Raw genomic sequence first — 19,692 nt, forward strand, 5'->3', positions numbered from 1 at the left:
ATCATAGACAAATGCAAGATGTGCAGTACTTTGGATCCCAAGGACCAAGATTGGCAAACACCAATCAACTGCAAATCATCAAATGCTCGTGTGATTGCAAAGGCAGTGAAACAGTGGAAGGTGAAGTATCTAGGGTAGTGGCTCTCAAACCTGGTCCTCAAGTACTACAAAGCTACAGATTTTCCATTTCTCAGCTGTCTGTTAGCACTTGATTCGCTGGTACGAGATAATCAATTTGTAGCAGAGGAGTTAGAGATGGAAAATGTGTAGGTTAGGTGGTACTTGTGGACCTACTGAGAACCACTGGTCTTGGGGTCAGCAGTATTGAAGCCAAACTCCTCCAGGCGGGTGGAGATGCTGTTCTACTGGCAAAGAATCTTTGTTTTGATATCAGATACAAGTATCATCCGAACAGACTGGAGCAAATAGCTTGCCATACCACTTCAGAAAGTAAAGGGTGATCCCCTAGACTGCAACAGTTGCATGTTTGGGCACACTCTTCACCACCTCATCTAGCTTACTCCAGAAATCCTCTTTCTCCTTCATCTCGTAACCTGCCTGTGGGGCATATGCACTGATGATATTCATCATCACCCCTTCAATTTCCAACTTCACACTCATCTACCTGTCAGACACTCTCCTGACATACTCTTCCTTTAAAATTACCTCAACACCATTTCTCTTCCTATTCACACCATGATACAACAACTTCAACCCCTTGCCTAGTATGCTGCTGCTCTTACTTCCTATACACTTGGTCTCTTGCGCACACAAAATGTCGACCTTTCTCCTCTCCATCGTGCCAGCCAGCCAGCTCTCCCTTTGCCAAAGTCTGTGACATGTTCTCCTCCTCTCCCTCTTCTTTGCCAATCAGTAGCCCAATTCCTGCCGTCACGCCATTGGGCAGGAAACACCACCAGTGGTGGTTGTTTTTAACCAATCCGATATGGAAATTTGATTTGTGTTCTACATGGTTGGGTTGGCTTTTTTATGCCAGATGCCCTTCCTGACGCAACCCTACTCATTTATCTGGGCTTGGGACCAACACTTGGAGTGCTTCACACCCCATGTGGCTGAGTTGTGTTTTATATATATATATATATATACACACAACCCCTGGCAAAAATTATGGAATCACCGGCCTCGGAGGATGTTCATTCTGTTGTTTAATTTTGTAGAAAAAAAAGCAGATCACAGACATGACACAAAACTAAAGTCATTTCAAATGGCAACTTTCTGGCTTTAAGAAACACTATAAGAAATCAAGAAAAAAAGATTGTGGCAGTCAGTAACGGTTACTTTTTTAGACCAAGCAGAGGAAAAAATATGGACTCACTCAATTCTGAGGAATAAATTATGGAATCACCCATCCCCAAAACTAACACCTGCATCAAATCACATCTGCTCGTTGACATTAACCCTATGTCATGAAACTGACCCTATGTGTCTTTTTGCAAGGAATGTTTTCACAATTTTTGCTCTATGGCAAGATGCATTATCTTCTTGAAAAATGATTTCATCATCCTTAAACATCAGAAAAGTGTCCAAAATATCAACGTAAACTTGTGCATTTATTGATGATGTAATGACAGCCATCTCCCCAGTGCCTTTACCTGACATGCAGCCCCATATCATCAATGACTGTGGAAATTTACATGTTCTCTTCAGGCAGTCATCTTTATAAATCTCATTGGAACGGCACCAAACAAAAGTTCCAGCATAATCACCTTGCCCAATGCAGATTCGAGATTCATCACTGAATATGACTTTCATCCAGTCATCCACAGTCCACGATTGCTTTTCCTTAGCCCATTGTACACTTGTTTTTTTCTGTTTAGGTGTTAATGATGCCTTTCGTTTAGCTTTTCTGTATGTAAATCCCATTTCCTTTAGGCGGTTTCTTACAGTTCGGTCACAGACATTGACTCCAGTTTCCTCCCATTCGTTCCTCATTTGTTTTGTTGTGCATTTTCGATTTTTGAGACATATTGCTTTAAGTTTTCTGTCTTGACGCTTTGATGTCTTCCTTGGTCTACCAGTATGTTTGCCTTTAACAACCTTCCCATGTTGTTTGTATTTGGTCCAGAGTTTAGACACAGCTGACTGTGAACAACCAACATCTTTTACAACATTGCATGATGATTTACTCTCTTTTAAGAGTTTGATAATCCTCTCCTTTGTTTCAACTGACATCTCTCGTGTTGGAGCCATGATTCATGTCAGTCCACTTGGTGCAACAGCTCTCCAAGGTGTGATCACTCCTTTTTAGATGCAGAGTAACAAGCAGATGTGATTTGATGCAGGTGTTAGTTTTAGGGATGAAAATTTACAGGGTGATTCCATAATTTTTTCCTCAGAATTGAGTGAGTCCATATTTTTTTTCCTCTGCTTGGTCTAAAAAAGTAACCGTTACTGGCTGCCACAATCTTTTTTTCTTGATTTCTTATAGTATTTCTTAAAGCCAGAAAGTTGCCATTTGAAATGACTTTAGTTTTGTGTCATGTCTGTGATCTGCTTTTTTTCTACAAAATTAAACAACTGAATGAACATCCTCCGAGGCCGGTGATTCCATAATTTTTGCCAGGGGTTGTATATATAGGACCTTTCATACAAGAAATGTAGCTCAAAACAGCTCACGGCTATATCTTCTGCCATTCCCAAAATGGTGTTCACCATGTATGTAGTGTTCATTGCTCGTGTCCACCCGGCGCATTTGTCATTTTCACTCCAGCAGCTATTTCATTCTGCAAGAATAAGCTTTCATATTTCACTGAAACATAATTGAATGTTGCTCTTATCAGCCTGGTCCTGGGATTGAGACTGGAAACATTCCGCCGTGATCACCGCCGGGTTGAACCTTTCATTTGCACTACACAATGAAAAGAAAGAAACTTTTTCTTTCTTTTCCCATGAAAGAAATTTCAGTGATAGCATGAGACTGATTTGCAGAATACGAGTGTGTGTTTGTGTTTGTGTGTGTGAACGGCGGTGGTTAATCGCAAACATGCCAAAGAGAAAAATGTGCTCCTCTTGCCAGATCTATCTTCACAATAAACAACATTTCTCTCACTTTTTTTTTAGCACCAGACAGTGCTGAGAAATACATTCTGCATGAAGAAAACAAAATAGATTCATAATATGAATTTGTGCGCAGATCATTTCAAATCCACAAAGTGCTTCCAATTTATAATGTCAAAAAGAAAAAAATAGTAAAGCAAAAAGGAACATAAAAGGTTTAATCCACTGTTTTAATGTATGAACACATGATCCTTCTTTCGGATTTAGGTGTGTTTCTTAGCATAAATGATACATATTTTCCTGCTAAAAATGAATTTATGCAATTTCATGAGCTTAGAATGATTCCTTCATATCTGCATGGGTGTTGTCCCCCTCTTGGAGGCTGCCATGTTGCACTGCTATCTTGATATGGTAGCCAAAATGGGACATAATTACACATTTTTCAATGGGGCTTGAAGATTGCCAACGAGACACATTATTTTTGTAATGCTTATGTGTGGTTTGTCCCATGAGGCCCACAAACTAGGAGTTTATGGCTCCCGTTATACCTAATGTTATGTGTCAGGAACTTGGACCCAAAAAGGGTGGACACAAATGAGAGACTCATATAGAGATGTGGAATGAGTAAAAGGATTTAATAAAAAAACAGGCAAAGGTCAGTACACAGGAAGGCAAGTCAAAATCAGCAGCAGTATCCAAATCATGAGAGTTACTCGAGGTCAAAAAACAGGCAAAAGCTTCAGATAACATGATGTGTAAACAACAAGGACTCGGACTGTGAAAAATGCTGGTAGCAAAGTCACAAGGTACAATGAACTGGCAAAGATGGTGGTGGTGGTGGGGGGGGAGGGGGACAAATGTACCTGCTTAAATAACACAGGTGGTGATTAGGGAAAATGAGACACAGGTGTGTGAGAACAATCAGGAAGGAGGCGTGGCAAACAGAAGGAACAAGACACACCCAGACCCAACCCCAGACACAAGACAAGAGCGTGCAGTAATTAAAACACGAAGCAAAAGAAAACCCAAAGCTGAATACAAAGACAATTAGTGGAGCAGCTTATGTATAATTTCCATAACAATTGTGTATTTTATGATAAAGCATCAAATTTGGTACACATATTCCAAATTAACTAATTTTCAGATATGGAACCATCCTGGAGCTGACCTCTAATGAGCTGCAGGGGTCAATAAAGAATTACACGGGGTCAAAATTTTAAAATGCTCCAATAGTTTGGACTATGATTCAACATAGTCAAAAACCATTCCATTTTTAATCCTTTTATTTCAACCAATAATTTGCATCATTTTGTACCAAAACTGGAGCCACTTTAAGTTTTGACCCCTGTACAAACTGAAACTGACCTTTGTCACCATTTTTGCTGTTTTTACCCCATAACTCCAGAACATTTAGTCATAGATAGTCCAAACTATACCTTTTTGGAATTGTTATGATCAGACAAATCATGTGGTGTAGTTTTCAACATGATTGGAGCATTTTAAAATTTTGACCCCTGTATAATTCTTTATTGACCCCTGTAGCTCTTTAGAGGTCAGCTCCAGGATAGTTCCATATCTGAAAATAAACATTAGTTAATTTAGAATATGTGTGCCAAATTTGTTGGTTTTATCCAAGAATGCACAATTGTTTTGCTATGTCGCCCCACTAAATACAAGACCCAAGCAAGAACATAACACCACATGATGGTTATGTACTTAGATAAGATAAAAAAAAATTGAAAAGAAATACTCAGTACATTGTGCATAGTATTATACTAATCTGACAAATGTAGAAATATCTACAAATATGACCCATATGAGAGTTTTTCTTTTGCACCTGAAACTAAAAGAAGGTTTGCACACACACATACATAAATGGCATTGCACTAAAGAGCTGCTTTTCCCAAATAATCCTGAAGCACTGTTTTTTTTTTTTTGCAGATATTGTAATCATACTGCTGTCATATGCTCATTCTAGGTATGCCGTCCTCCTGATCTGCACAAAATCAATTGCAGTCATTAATCTGCATTATAGTGTGTATCCAATGGTGTTGGGGACCTTAACGGTTGAACTGGTGGAGGTTTGCCACTGCTGAGTGTTTCTGCAGTTCCTGTATATACAACCCCTGGCAAAAATTATGGAATCACTGGCCTCGCAGGATGTTCATTCAGTTGTTTAATTTTGTAGAAAAAAAGCAGATCACAGACATGACACAAAACTAAAGTCATTTCAAATGGCAACTTTCTGGCTTTAAGAAACACTATAAGAAATCAAGAAAAAAAGATTGTGGCAGTCAGTAACAGTTACTTTTTTAGACCAAGCAGAGGAAAAAAATATGGACTCACTCAATTCTGAGGAATAAATTATGGAATCACCCTGTAAATTTTCATCCCCAAAACTAACACCTGCATCAAATCAGATCTGCTCATTGACATTGACCCTATGTGTCTTTTTGCAAGGAATGTTTTCACAGTTTTTGCTCTATGCCAAGATGCATTGTCATCTTGAAAAATGATTTCATCATCCCCAAACATCCTTTCAATTGTCCAAAATATCAACGTAAACTTGTGCATTATTGATGATGTAATGACAGCCATCTCCCCAGTGCCTTTACCTGACATGCAGCCCCATATCATCAATGACTGTGGAAATTTAGATGTTCTCTTCAGGCAATCATCTTTATAAATCTCATTGGAATGGCACCAAACAAAAGTTCCAGCATCATCACCTTGCCCAATGCAGATTTGAGATTCATAACTGAATATGACTTTCATCCAGTCTGAAAAAGAGAGCTTTAAATCAGAAGTGTCTGACTCTGTGGTATAACTCACAAACTCGTAGCTTAAAGCAGATAACCCGTAAGTTGGAGAGGAAATGGCGTCTCACTAATTTAGAAGATCTTCACTTAGCCTGGAAAAAGAGTCTGTTGCTCTATAAAAAAGCCCTCCGTAAAGCTAGGACATCTTTCTACTCATCACTAATTGAAGAAAATAAGAACAACCCCAGGTTTCTTTTCAGCACTGTAGCCAGGCTGACAAAGAGTCAGAGCTCTATTGAGCTGAGTATTCCATTAACTTTAACTAGTAATGACTTCATGACTTTCTTTGCTAACAAAATTTTAACTATTAGAGAAAAAATTACTCATAACCATCCCAAAGACGTATCGTTATCTTTGGCTGCTTTCAGTGATGCCGGTATTTGGTTAGACTCTTTCTCTCCGATTGTTCTGTCTGAGTTATTTTCATTAGTTACTTCATCCAAACCATCAACATGTTTATTAGACCCCATTCCTACCAGGCTGCTCAAGGAAGCCCTACCATTATTTAATGCTTCGATCTTAAATATGATCAATCTATCTTTGTTAGTTGGCTATGTACCACAGGCTTTTAAGGTGGCAGTAATTAAACCATTACTTAAAAAGCCATCACTTGACCCAGCTATCTTAGCTAATTATAGGCCAATCTCCAACCTTCCTTTTCTCTCAAAAATTCTTGAAAGGGTAGTTGTAAAACAGCTAACTGATCATCTGCAGAGGAATGGTCTATTTGAAGAGTTTCAGTCAGGTTTTAGAATTCATCATAGTACAGAAACAGCATTAGTGAAGGTTACAAATGATCTTCTTATGGCCTCGGACAGTGGACTTATCTCTGTGCTTGTTCTGTTAGACCTCAGTGCTGCTTTTGATACTGTTGACCATAAAGATTAGATTTAAGATTAGGCTTAAAACGTTCCTTTTTGCTAAAGCTTATAGTTAGGGCTGGATCAGGTGACCCTGAACCATCCCTTAGTTATGCTGCTATAGACGTAGACTGCTGGGGGGTTCCCATGATGCACTGTTTCTTTCTCTTTTTGCTCTGTATGCACCACTCTGCATTTAATCATTAGTGATCGATCTCTGCTCCCCTCCACAGCATGTCTTTTTCCTGGTTCTCTCCCTCAGCCCCAACCAGTCCCAGCAGAAGACTGCCCCTCCCTGAGCCTGGTTCTGCTGGAGGTTTCTTCCTGTTAAAAGGGAGTTTTTCCTTCCCACTGTAGCCAAGTGCTTGCTCACAGGGGGTCGTTTTGACCGTTGGGGTTTTACATAATTATTGTATGGCCTTGCCTTACAATATAAAGCGCCTTGGGGCAACTGTTTGTTGTGATTTGGCGCTATATAAAAAAATTGATTGATTGATCCAGTCATCCACAGTCCACGATTGCTTTTCCTTAGCCCATTGTAACCTTGTTTATTCTGTTTAGGTGTTAATGATGGCTTTCGTTTAGCTTTTCTGTATGTAAATCCCATTTCCTTTAGGCAGTTTCTTACAGTTCGGTCACAGACATTGACTCCAGTTTCCTTCCATTCGTTCCTCATTTGTTTTGTTGTACATTTTTCGATTTTTGAGACATATTGCTTTAAGTTTTCTGTCTTGACGCTTTGATGTCTTCCTTGGTCTACCAGTATGTGTTGTGTGTTGGGGGGGGGGGTTGGCTGGCCAAGATACTCTTTGTGTGTTTTGTGTATACTTCGGGTGGTTTGTGGGGGGCGTGTCTGAGGCTGTGATGATGGATGAAGCATCTCTCACCCTCCACTGTCATCATGCCAACCCCATGCACCTGATGAGCAGTTCATGTGCAGTTCCAAAGGACTTCCAGCTGAAGTAGATATCCTAATGATGTACTACATTTAAGCCATGACTGCTCTGTGTAAGGTGCTGGGGACTCAACCGTGTTGCTGCTGTGTGACGATTGTTTGTCTAACATTGTGACGCTGAGGATCGCTCCAGGTTTGACGCACCGTGCCTGTTAAGGAGATGGGTGAGGGACATGCTCCATCAGCACACTTCAGAGGTAACTAAAGCTGTGAATGACTTTGAGTAATTAACAATAGTAATTTGGCGTTTTGTACGCAGCTATATTTGAGCTACTCTGATAATTGTGTAAAGTCGCTCTTCACAGCCGTGGCGTGCGGATTGATGGTCCTCCATGGGCTGTGAGAGCTGTTTCTGTAATTTGAGTCTGAATTAGAACCTGAATGTGTTTGCTGATGGTGTGAATCCTAAACAGTATTTGTGTGAACAGTGTTGACTTATCTCGCCTCTCATCCTTAACAGGTGCTGTCCGATTCATTAACCACCTGGGGGGTGCCGGCGGGAATTTCTGGGTCCAGAACTGTCGGGCTCCAATCCCTTGGGCGCTAGGAAGAGCGCGTCGTCCTCCACCCCGCCAGGATGTTAATTCACTATTTGTTTATATTTGCACTTGAAATAAATCTGTTATGTTCTTTGGAACTGCTCTCTGTTTCTTTAGCACTGGGACCTTGTCAGACGCTGGTTCGCTCCTCTAACCTGCGTCCCAACATAACAGTATGTTTGCCTTTAACAACCTTCCCATGTTGTTTGTATTTGGTCCAGAGTTTAGACACAGCTGACTGTGAACAACCAACATCTTTTGCAACATTGCATGATGATTTACTCTCTTTAAGAGTTTGATAATCCTCTCCTTTGTTTCAATTGACATCTCTCGTGTTGGAGCCATGATTCATGTCAGTCCACTTGGTGCAACAGCTCTCCAAGGTGTGTTCACTCCTTTTTAGATGCAGACTAATGAGCAGATCTGATTTGATGCAGGTGTTAGTTTTGGGGATGAAAATTTACAGGGTGATTCCATAATTTTTTCCTCAGAATTGAGTGATTCCATATTTTTTTCCTCTGCTTGGTCTAAAAAGTAACAGTTACTGACTGCCACAATCTTTTTTTCTTGATTTCTTATAGTGTTTCTTAAAGCCAGAAAGTTGCCATTTGAAATGACGTTAGTTTTGTGTCATGTCTGTGATCTGCTTTTTTTCTACAAAATTAAACAACTGAATGAACATCCTCTGAGGCCGGTGATTCCATAATTTTTGCCAGGGGTTGTATTAGCTTCATACATCTATTGCATTAACAAATTCCAGAGTAGCTCAAACAGTTTTCTGAACCACCTCGGGTATTTTCCAAACTCTTGGGATATGGCAGCTATGAAGTATGAACACTAAAAAGATCTGTTTTCCTTAAAAGAGTGAAATTCAAACAAGAGACTCCTGCAGTGGGAGGCAGCCTGAGGTTATTTTCAAATATGTGAGAAATGAAAAAAAAAAAAAAAATCATTGTTATTTCCCCCTTATAGGTCACATAATATGCAATTAGCTTTTGAAATCATTAGGGTTGGATGAGTGGCCTCTGCTGCTTTTTCCACCCAGAATGAGGTAAAACAGCAGCTGATTCCTTGCTTGGGGCGTGTTTCTGTGTGAATACACGATCTAATTTTGAGTTTCTTTTCAGTGCCTATGATGCACAATTCAGCAAGAGGTAAAAGCAGAAGTGAAATGATAAGAAATGACAACATACTAAACACGGCCCTAGAGCTGGCGAGTTGGCATCATCCGTCACAAGAAAACGTTTGCCCCTAAGACCAGCACAAACGTGGTCTAAAGCTCTGTGCCATCACTTATTTAAAAAGTACAACACTCAGATGCACATTACATAAGCAGACTCACAACATTATACATATACAGTGTGAATACAATACACTGGACACTCAAAAATTAACTTGCTCAGTGAACATAATAAAATTATGTAAAGTATTTTCACCAGAGTAAAATGTATTAACATTTTTGCTGAGTGACCTAAGTGTAACTTTGTTGGGCCAACATGATGAATTTGCGTTACTGTTACCTAATTACCATGGTTCCGGCCAGCGAGATCTGTAAAGGTAAATGTAGACCTACATGTAAATTTGTTGGGTCAACATGATGAATTTGTGTTACTGTTACTCAGTTACCATGGTTTTGGCCAACTAGATTTATAAAGGTAAATGTAGACCCAGTTTGCAGTTAGGCATCTTGCATGGCTGATGCATAACTCCAATGAATACCAAGCAACTTGTTGGGGATGCTACAAATTCTCTAAAACCCAAGACTGCCACTGACATCAGTGGATGAATTTAAACCACTTTGGGTTTCTACAACAGGTGGAACACTCTTTAATACCATAATTCATTTTGTGAATATTTGCTGGTTTATTTTACAAGCTGTTTTTCTTCTATCTGACAGTCAGCCAAATGTCTTCGGGTCATGGATAAAATAAGGCATTGGAAGGCATCATCTTGGCCTTTGGTTTATGTTGATCAACTGTTTTTTTTCCTACATTTTATTGACCTAACAACTGAATGACTAATGGAGAACATAACTGATTGATTAAGTGATGAGGAAAATAACCATTAGTTGAAGCCTATTACATACATTAATCACACAAAGAACATAAAAAGAAAGCCCAAATCTGTCTAAATTACACAGCGTGCACACAATCGTGCACACGGCAATGAAAGTACATTTAAGAAGACACTAAACAGTTTTTCCACTGGCATTAGATAGCGATGCAGGTGATGGGTGATAGTATATCCAAGAGTTGATGCTTTTTGGTCCATATCAAAGCTGAAATGACTGTACCATGGTCAATGATAGCCACCAGTGTTCAATGTACCAGGCACTATAACTTCCACTGTTTTGTCTGTTCTGTCTACTGACTAGCGTTGTGTGTACAAATCTGTTTCTTTTGGAGAAAACCACTCACTTCTGTGTCCATTCACCGAATAGCAATGCACCAGGTTCTAGCACATTGTGGCCATTAAACTGGGTGAGAGATGACAATCTGATTAGTTGATTTTGAGATATGCCAATAAAGCGCCCCTGAATAATGCAGAACATTAAACCAGACCCTATGCGTCCTGCACTCTCGCTTGTGCTGATAATTCCCGCTGTTTTATAGGAGTGTGTACTCTGACATACCCCAAATAGATTGGTACCCTTCCCCTTTTGTTTTGTTTCCCCTTTTGCCATCAAGATAGAGCCCCTCATGTATGAATTAATTTGTTCAGGGGAAGCTTATATGTTGAAAATGAATCTGGACCCAGAACAGACCCTTGTGGCACACCACAGTGTAGCTCAACACTGGACAAATAAATACATAAATAATGTACAAATTCATATCCTTATCAAGTGTCACAGTGAAGGGGAGGTGATGGTCTAGTGGAAAAAGCATTGGGCTTGAGACCAGAGGATCCTCGGTTCAAATCCCAGCCTGACCGGAAAATCATTAAGGGCCCTTGGGCAAGGTCCTGAATCCCCTAGTTGCTCCTGGTGTGTAGTGAGTACCTTGGATGGCAGCACTCTCACATCGGGGTGAATGTGAGTCATTATTGTAAATCGCTTTGAGCGTCTGATGCAGATGGAAAAGTGCTATAAAAATGCAGTCCCTTTATCATTTGAACCAACCATATCACTGATACTAAAGTCTAGTATTTATTTTGTTTTGTTGTCACTCTATGTTTCTCTCTTTGTTTTACCTACATCCCAAGGCAAATAACTTTTGAAGATAGTTTGAAATCCTGTGCTGAATATTTTACAAGTGCAAGCAGTCTTCATATCTTGCTCGAAAGGTGTTTGATACACATCACATGCATGTGTCTGTGGTCATACTGCCCCCTGCATTGAGGTTGTAACAAGAACTGAAGCAGAATCTCTGATTTTCAGAGATATAACCTGGTCAACATTGATCTACCATCTTTCTAATCTTTTTCTTCTTTCGGCTGCTCCCGTTAGGGGTCACCACAGCAGATCAATTGTTTCCATCTCACCCTGTCCTCTGTATCTTCCTCTGTCACACCAACCACCTGCATGTCCTCCCTCAGCACATCCAACCTCCTCCTCTTTGGCCTCCCTCTTCTCCTTGTGCCTGGTGGATCCATCCTCAGCATCCTTCTCCATATACCCTGGGTTCCTCTGCACATGTCCAAATCATCTCAATCTCACCTCTCTGACTTTGTCTCCAAACCGTCCCAACTGAGTTGTTCCTCTGATATGTTCATTCCTAATCCTGTCCATTCTCATCACTCCCAAAGAGAATCGCAACATCTTCAACTCTGCCTCCTGTCTTTTTGTTAGCGCCACCATCTCTAAGCTGTACAACATAGCTGGTCTCACTACTGTTTTGTAGACTTTTTCCTTCACTCTTGCTGATATTCTTCAGCCAGAAATCACTCCTGCCACCTTTCTCCACCCTGCCTGCACTCTCTTCTTCACCTCTTTACCACACTCTCCATTACTTTGAACAGTTGACCCCAAGTCAACACCTTACAGTCGCACCTTACTGCATTTGACATAACTGAAAAATTCCAGTCTGGTTTTGCACAGCACTGAAATTGCTCTTTTAAAAGTTTTTAATGATCTTCTTTTAGTCATGGACTCTGGCAGCTCAGCTGTGCTTGTGCTTTTAGATTTAACTGCAGCCTTTTACACTGTTGACCACCAAATCTTATTTTCTTGCCTTGAATCGTGCATTGGATTAAATGGCACAGTGCTCAAATGGTTCAAGTCCTATTTGAAAGGTCAGTGCTTTTCTGTAAACCTTGGTCCCTTTGCATCACAGAAAGCCCCTTTGACTTATGGAGTACCTCAAGGTTCAATCTTAGAGCCAATTCTATTTTTGCTCTATCTGCTTCATTCAGTTTCACTGCTTTGCTGATGATGTGCAGATTTATTTACCTCTGAACCTTAAAACAAACTCATCTGCCATCCTACAGACCTGCTTTCAAGAAGTCAAAGACTGGATGTCTTTAAACGTTTTGAATCTAAATGAAAGCAAAACAGAGATTGTGGTCCTTGGTGACCTTGACCTTTCTGCCCTTGGTTCACTCGCCTCCTACTGTCATTCATCTGCTAAGACCCTTGGTGTTTTTATAGACAGCTCTTTTAAATTCGAGAAGCAGATCAACACAGCGGTCAAAACAAGCTTCTTCCAGCTTAGACTTTTAAGTAAAATCAAGCGTTACCTGCCCCCAAAACAGCTGGAACAGGTTGTGCACGCCTTGATCACGTCTCGTTTAGACTACTGCAATTCTCTGTATGTTGGTCTTAATCAGTCGTCTCTGCATCGCCTCCACATGGTGCAAAATGCAGCTGTGCGTCTGCTCACTGGAGCCAAACAGCACCAACACATTTCTCCTGTTTTATCTTCACTGCACTGGTTACCTGTTGCGTTTAGAACTGATTTTAAGATTTTGTTGCTTGTTTTTAAATCAATTCACGGTCAAGCCCCATTCTATCTGATATGCTGTCATTGCATACTCCAGGAAGAGCCCTCCGCTCCACGGACCAGAGTTTACTGGTCTGTCCCAGGTCTAAGCTGGAACTCTCTGCCATTGAATGTCCGACTGGCTCCTTCAATTGACTCTTTTAAGACTCTTTTAAAGACACATCTTTTTGCACTGGCTTTTAACACAAGATGAGCTGAATACTGCCACATCTTTTATTGTTTTGTTGATTTATTTTGTTCTTGTATTTAACTAAATATAATTTTAATTCCTTTTATTGTACAGCACTTTGGGACAGTGTTGACTGTTTGTAAATGTGCTTTATAAATAAACCTGACCTTGACCTTGACCAAGTATTTAAACTCATCTACTTTCACCACTATTCCACTGGGCAACCTCTCAGTCACACCTAGGACCCACCTAGCTGTCTCCCTCACATCTGCAGTACTTTTTCCAGTTGTCCAAAATTTCTTCCCCTCCATTCACTGCCTGTCTCACCTGGTGGCACAGTGGTTTAGTGGTTAGCACTGATGCCTCACAGCAAGAAGGCTGTGGGATTGCGTCCCACCCTTTCTGTTCTCCCTGTGTCTGGGTGGGTTTTGTCCTCCCACAATCATAAACATATGCGTATTTAGGGTCTGCTACTTTCTTTACCCCTGGCCAAGACAGCATCTCTACATCTGGAGTAGTATTAGTTTCCCAGGCACAGGACTGTGGCTGCCCACTGCTCCAAGAGGGTCATTTGTGCCTAACTGTAATTAGGATGGGTTAAATGCAGAGGACAAATTTTGTTGTATGTATGAACTATGTACAATGACAATAATAATAATTATTATTATTATTATTCGCACACATGTACTCAGTCTTGCTCCTACAACTTTCATGCCCCTTCTCTCCAGAGCATATATCCACATTTCCAGGATAGGTTAGTGAGATCACGGTGCATGTTGGACTGGGATGCCAGCAATCCGGGTTCGCTTCCCAATTGCAGCCAAGCTCCTAACTGGTACCTTGAACAGATGTGCTGAGGAGGAATGAGAGATACATGCTGTGAGCCTTTCTGGTAAGAAGCTGCTGATAAAGTCCTTTCATTGGCTACCCACATTAAATAATGAACCTATTCTCTTCTTCTCGACTCAACCTGCTCTCTACTCTCACTACAGATTACAATGTCATCTGCAAACATCATAGTCCATGCAGACTCCTGTCTGATCTCATCCATCAACCTGTCCATCACCATTGCAAACAAGAAAGGACTCAGAGCTGATCCTCGGTGTAATCCCACCTCCACCTTGAATGAGTCTATTCCTACTATACATCTCACCACTGTCACACTATCCTTGTACATGTCCTGCACTATCCTCACATGCTTCTCTGCTACTCCAGACTTCCTCATACAATACCACAGCTCTTCTCTTGGCACCCTGTCATAAGCTTTCTGTAAATCCACAAACACAAAATATAACTCTTTGTGGCCTATATTTCTCCATCAGAACTCACAGAGCAAACATTGCATCTGTAGTGCTCTTTCTCAGCATGAAACCATATTACCGCTCACAGATCTCCACCTGTTTTCTAAGCCTACCTTCTATTACTCTTTCCCATAACTTTGTGCTGTGGCTGATCAACTTTAGGGGAAACCAGGGCATGCTGAATCATGGGGCATAGTGAATCAAACCTTTTAAAATTGATTTTAAACACCTGTAAATTACTCTTGGGAGATAGAAATAACACAGCCTTATAAACATTAACTTGCTGTATTAAATCCACAATAGAATGACCTAAACCTATGCATAATGTTTTATGCTGCCACAAAACAACATTTCTGATCCACTGTGCCCTGACTTCCCCTATGCCTCTGTAGTTAGTGCAGCTCTGCACATCATCCTTGTTCTTAAAAATAGGAACCAGCACACCTTGTCTCCACTCCTCAAGCATCCTCTCACTTTCCAAGATTTTATTAAACAATCTGGTTAGAAATGCCACTGCCATCTCTCCTAAAGATTTCCATTCCTTCAACACAATGTCATCTAGACCGCCTGCCTTTCCACTTTTCATCCACTTCATAGCTGCCCTCATTTTATCCTTACTAATCTCTTGCACATTCTGATTTACTCTCTCCACATCATCCGGCCTTTTCTCTCTCCCTCTCTCATTTTCTTCATTCATCAGATCCTCAAAATATTCCCTCTCCTAAATATACTCTCCTCACTTGCCAGCACTTTACCACCTGTATCTTTTATTACTCTAACCTGCTGCACATCCTCCCCAGCTCTGTCCCGTTGTCTAGCCAATCGTGCAAGTCCTTTTCTCTTTGGTTACTTCTCTTTTCACCTTACACCACATCTTCTTGTATCACTGTTTACTTTCTTCATCTTTCCAACTATCCCAAATCTTTGTTGCCAACTTTTCTCCTTGTGTTTCCTGAACATCATCATTCCACCACCAAGTCTCCTTGTCTTCCTTCCAATGTCCAGATGTCACACCTAGGATCCTCTTAGCTGTCTTCCTCATCACATCTGCAGTACTTTTCTAGTTGTCCAAAATTTCTTCCCCTCATTCACTTGCTCACTGAATTTCACACAGCAGTCTTCCTCCTTCAGCTTCCACCATCTGATCCTTTGTTGAGTCATCCTATAAACAACCATCCCATGCCGTCTAGCTACACTCTCCCCTAACACCACCGTAAAGTCTCCAATTTCTTTTAGGTTGTATCTCCTATAAAGAATGTAGTCCACCTGTGTGCACCTTTCTCCACTCTTATATGTCACACTGTTCTCCTCCCTTTTCTTAAAGTAGGTATTCACCACAGTCATTTCCATCCTTTATGCAAAATCAACTACCATCTGCCCTTTCATATTTCTGTCTTTTAGACCATATCTACCCATTATTTCCTCATCACCTCTGTTCCCTTCACAAATATGCCCATTGAAGTATGCTCTGATCACCACTCTTTCAAGCTTGGGCATGCTCTCCACCACCTCATCTAACTCACTCCAGGAATCTTATTTCTCCATCTCACAACCTACCTGCTGGACATATGCACTGATCAGTGATGCCGGTAACGCATTACTCTAATCTGACCATTTTTTTTAGTAACGAGTAATCTAACGCGTTAATCTTTCCAAATCAGTAATCACATTAAAGTTACTTCTCCAAGTCACTGTGCGTTACTATTATTTTTCATTGTGGGTCAACAGCAGCATTAAACTTGGTCCGTGGGCAGGGTTTCGGGGTTCGACCGAACTGCCCACTTTCAGCGAGCTGTGAGCTTTTCATCCACGGTTTTTTGCAGCTGCTTGACTTGTCCTCACCTCTTAAAGCACGGTGATCAGCACACCTGCACTGAGCTTTACAAAGACATTTTTATGCTTTATTTTTCTCCTTTATTTAGAATTCTGAGCTGAGCCGCTCCGTATCTGCTCATTAAAAACAGCTGATCCTCCACGACGCGTCAACAACTAACACTATTTTCCACTCAAATGCATCTAAACTCTCTTTCTGAGGACCACATGATGTGAAAACACAATAAAACTTTCTTACCTGTAAATCAATCAATCAACTTTTTTCTTATATAGCGCCAAATCACAACAAACAGTTGCCCCAAGGCACTCCATATTGTAAGGCAAGGCCATACAATAATTATGAAAAACCCCAACGGTCAAAACGACCCCCTATGAGCAAGCACTTGGCCACAGTGGGAAGGAAAAACTCCCTTTTAACAGGAAGAAACCTCCAGCAGAACCAGGCTCAGGGAGGGGCAGTCTTCTGCTGAGACTGGTTGGGGCTGAGGGAAAGAACCAGGAAAAAGACATGCCGAGAAGGGGGGCAGAGATTGATCACTAATGATTAAATGCAGAGTGATGCATACGGAGCAAAAAGAGAAAGAAACAGTGCATCATGGGAACCCCCCCACAGTCTACGTCTAAAGCAACATAACCAAGGGATGGTCCAGGGTCACCCGATCCAGCCCTAACTATAAGCCTTAGCGAAAAGGAAAGTTTTAAGCCTAATCTTAAAAGTAGAGAGGGTATCTGTCTCCCTGATCTGAATTGGGAGCTGGTTCCACAGGAGAGGAGCCTGAAAGCTGAAGGCTCTGCCTCCCATTCTACTCTTACAAACCCTAGGAACTACAAGTAAGCCCGCAGTCTGAGAGCGAAGCGCTCTAATGGGGTAATATGGTATTACGAGGTACCTAAGATAAGATGGGACCTGATTATTCAAAACCTTATAAGTAAGAAGAAGAATTTTAAATTCTATTCTAGAATTAACAGGAAGCCAATGAAGAGAGGCCAACACGGGTGAGATATGCTCTCTCCTGCTAGTCCCCGTCAGTACTCTAGCTGCAGCATTCTGAACCAACTGAAGGCTTTTTAGGGAACTTTTAGGACAGCCTGATAATAATGAATTACAATAGTCCAGCCTAGAGGAAATAAATGCATGAATTAGTTTTTCAGCATCACTCTGAGACAAGACCTTTCTGATTTTAGAGATATTGCGTAAATGCAAAAAGGCAGTCCTACATATTTGTTTAATATGCGCTTTGAATGACATATCCTGATCAAAAATGACTCCAAGATTTCTCACAGTATTACTAGAGATCAGGGAAATGCCATCCAGAGTAACGATCTGGTTAGACACCATGCTTCTAAGATTTGTGGGGCTAAGTACAATAACTTCAGTTTTATCTGAGTTTAAAAGCAGGAAATTAGAGGTCATCCATGTCTTTATGTCTGTAAGACAATCCTGCAGTTTAGCTAATTGGTGTGTATCCTCTGGCTTCATGGATAGATAAAGCTGGGTATCATCTGCGTAACAATGAAAATGTAAGCAATACCGTCTAATAATACTGCCTAAGGGAAGCATGTATAAAGTGAATAAAATTGGTCCTAGCACAGAACCTTGTGGAACTCCATAATTAACTTTAGTCTGTGAAGAAGATTCCCCATTTACATGAACAAACTGTAATCTATTAGACAAATATGATTCAAACCACTGCAGCGCAGTGCCTTTAATACCTATGACATGCTCAAATCTGGTCATGTTTTCTGCATAAATAAATGTTATCCATTCTTTGTGCTCAAATGCCAAAGCAGGGGCGAATCCAGATGGAATGGGGGCGTCGGGCAAGGATGTGAACTCCCCCCACAACACCCCTAGATTAAAGGTCCAGTTTTGAAGCCGTTTTTTACTACAACTACTAATATTGCTTAAAATAATAATAATTTCGACAAGTAAAATGTTTAGAGAGAATTTAAATGTTAGAAAAATGTTAGAATTTAATAGTTACATTTATAAACAATGTAGGTTTGAAATAGCAAGTTTTACTGTTACAGTGCTGTCAACAGTTAAATATGAGGTCAAGAAAGATTATTTTACTTTTATAAAACAAGTATTTATTTTCATTGAAGTCAAGAAAGGGTGACTATAAAGTGAGTTTTGGCAAAACAGGTATCATTGTCATGTTGAGGTGGCAGAGGGTTGTTGTCGGCAGCTGGGGAAAGTAACTAAAAAAGTAACTAGTAATCTAACTTAGTTACTTTTACAATTGAGTAATCAGTAAAGTAACTAAGTTACTTTTTCAAGGAGTAATCAGTAATTGGATTACTTTTTCAAAGTAACTGTGGCAACACTGGCACTGATGATATTCATCATCACCCCTTCAATTTCCAACTTCACACTCATCACCCTGTCAGACACTCTCTCAACCTCCGACACACTCTGAGCATACTCTTCCTTTAAAATGACCCCAACACCAGTTCTCTTCTTATGCACTCCATGAAACAACAACTTGACCCCACCGCCTATGCTCCTGCTCTTGCTTCCATTCCACTTCATCACCACTTCAGAAAGTAAAGGGTGATCCCATAGATTGCAACAATTGCATTTTTGGGCACACTCTCCACCACCTCATCTAACTTTGTCCTTCATCTCGCAACCTAAATGAGGGGCATATGCACTGATGATATTCATCATCACCCCTTCAATTTCCAACTTCACACTCATCTACCTGTCAGACACTCTCTTTACATACTCTTCCTTTTAAATGACCCCAACACCATTTCTCTTCCTATCCACACCATGATACAACAACTTCAACCCCCTGCCTATGCTCCTGCTCTTACTTCCCATCCACTTGGTCTGTTGCACATGTGCACATGCCATGTCTGCCTTTCTCCTCTCCATCATGTCAGCCATCTCGCTTCCTTTACCAGTCATACTGCCAACATTCAAAGTTCTCTCTCACTTCCACCCTTCTAGTTTTCTTCCACTCCTGCTGTCTCTGAACACCTTTTCCACCTCTTCTTCAGCCCAATTTCTGCCGGTAACCTGTTGGGCAATGGCAACGGTTGCAGTTGTTGTTGATTAATCCAGACCTCGACCGATACGGTATGGAAATTCAATTTGTGTTTCATTTTTGGCTTGTTTTACACCGGATGTCCTTCCTGACACAACCTTACTCACTTATCCAGGTTTGTGACCGGCACTCAGAATGTACTGGCTGCACACCCAGTGTGACTGAGTTATATGTGGATTATAAATAAAAATATGAATTACATACTTGT

The 19,692-nt window shown here is 40.8% G+C and overlaps 1 protein-coding gene and 1 long non-coding RNA gene across 3 annotated transcripts in view; one reads left to right on the forward strand and one right to left on the reverse strand.

Moving 5' to 3' along the window:
- iqsec3a (IQ motif and Sec7 domain ArfGEF 3a) overlaps nucleotides 1–19,692 on the forward strand; it is a 310,387-nt gene that overhangs the window by 104,195 nt on the left and 186,500 nt on the right. The window lies entirely within an intron of this gene.
- LOC117503816 lies at nucleotides 489–18,867 on the reverse strand. The gene is made up of 3 exons (XR_004558677.1): nucleotides 18,815–18,867; nucleotides 15,970–15,972; nucleotides 489–621 (listed from the first exon to the last, which is right to left on the reverse strand). It is a non-coding gene; the product is annotated as an uncharacterized LOC117503816 (long non-coding RNA).

This window comes from Thalassophryne amazonica, chromosome 22, assembly GCF_902500255.1.
Source record: "Thalassophryne amazonica chromosome 22, fThaAma1.1, whole genome shotgun sequence".
Lineage (NCBI taxonomy): Eukaryota > Metazoa > Chordata > Actinopteri > Batrachoidiformes > Batrachoididae > Thalassophryne > Thalassophryne amazonica.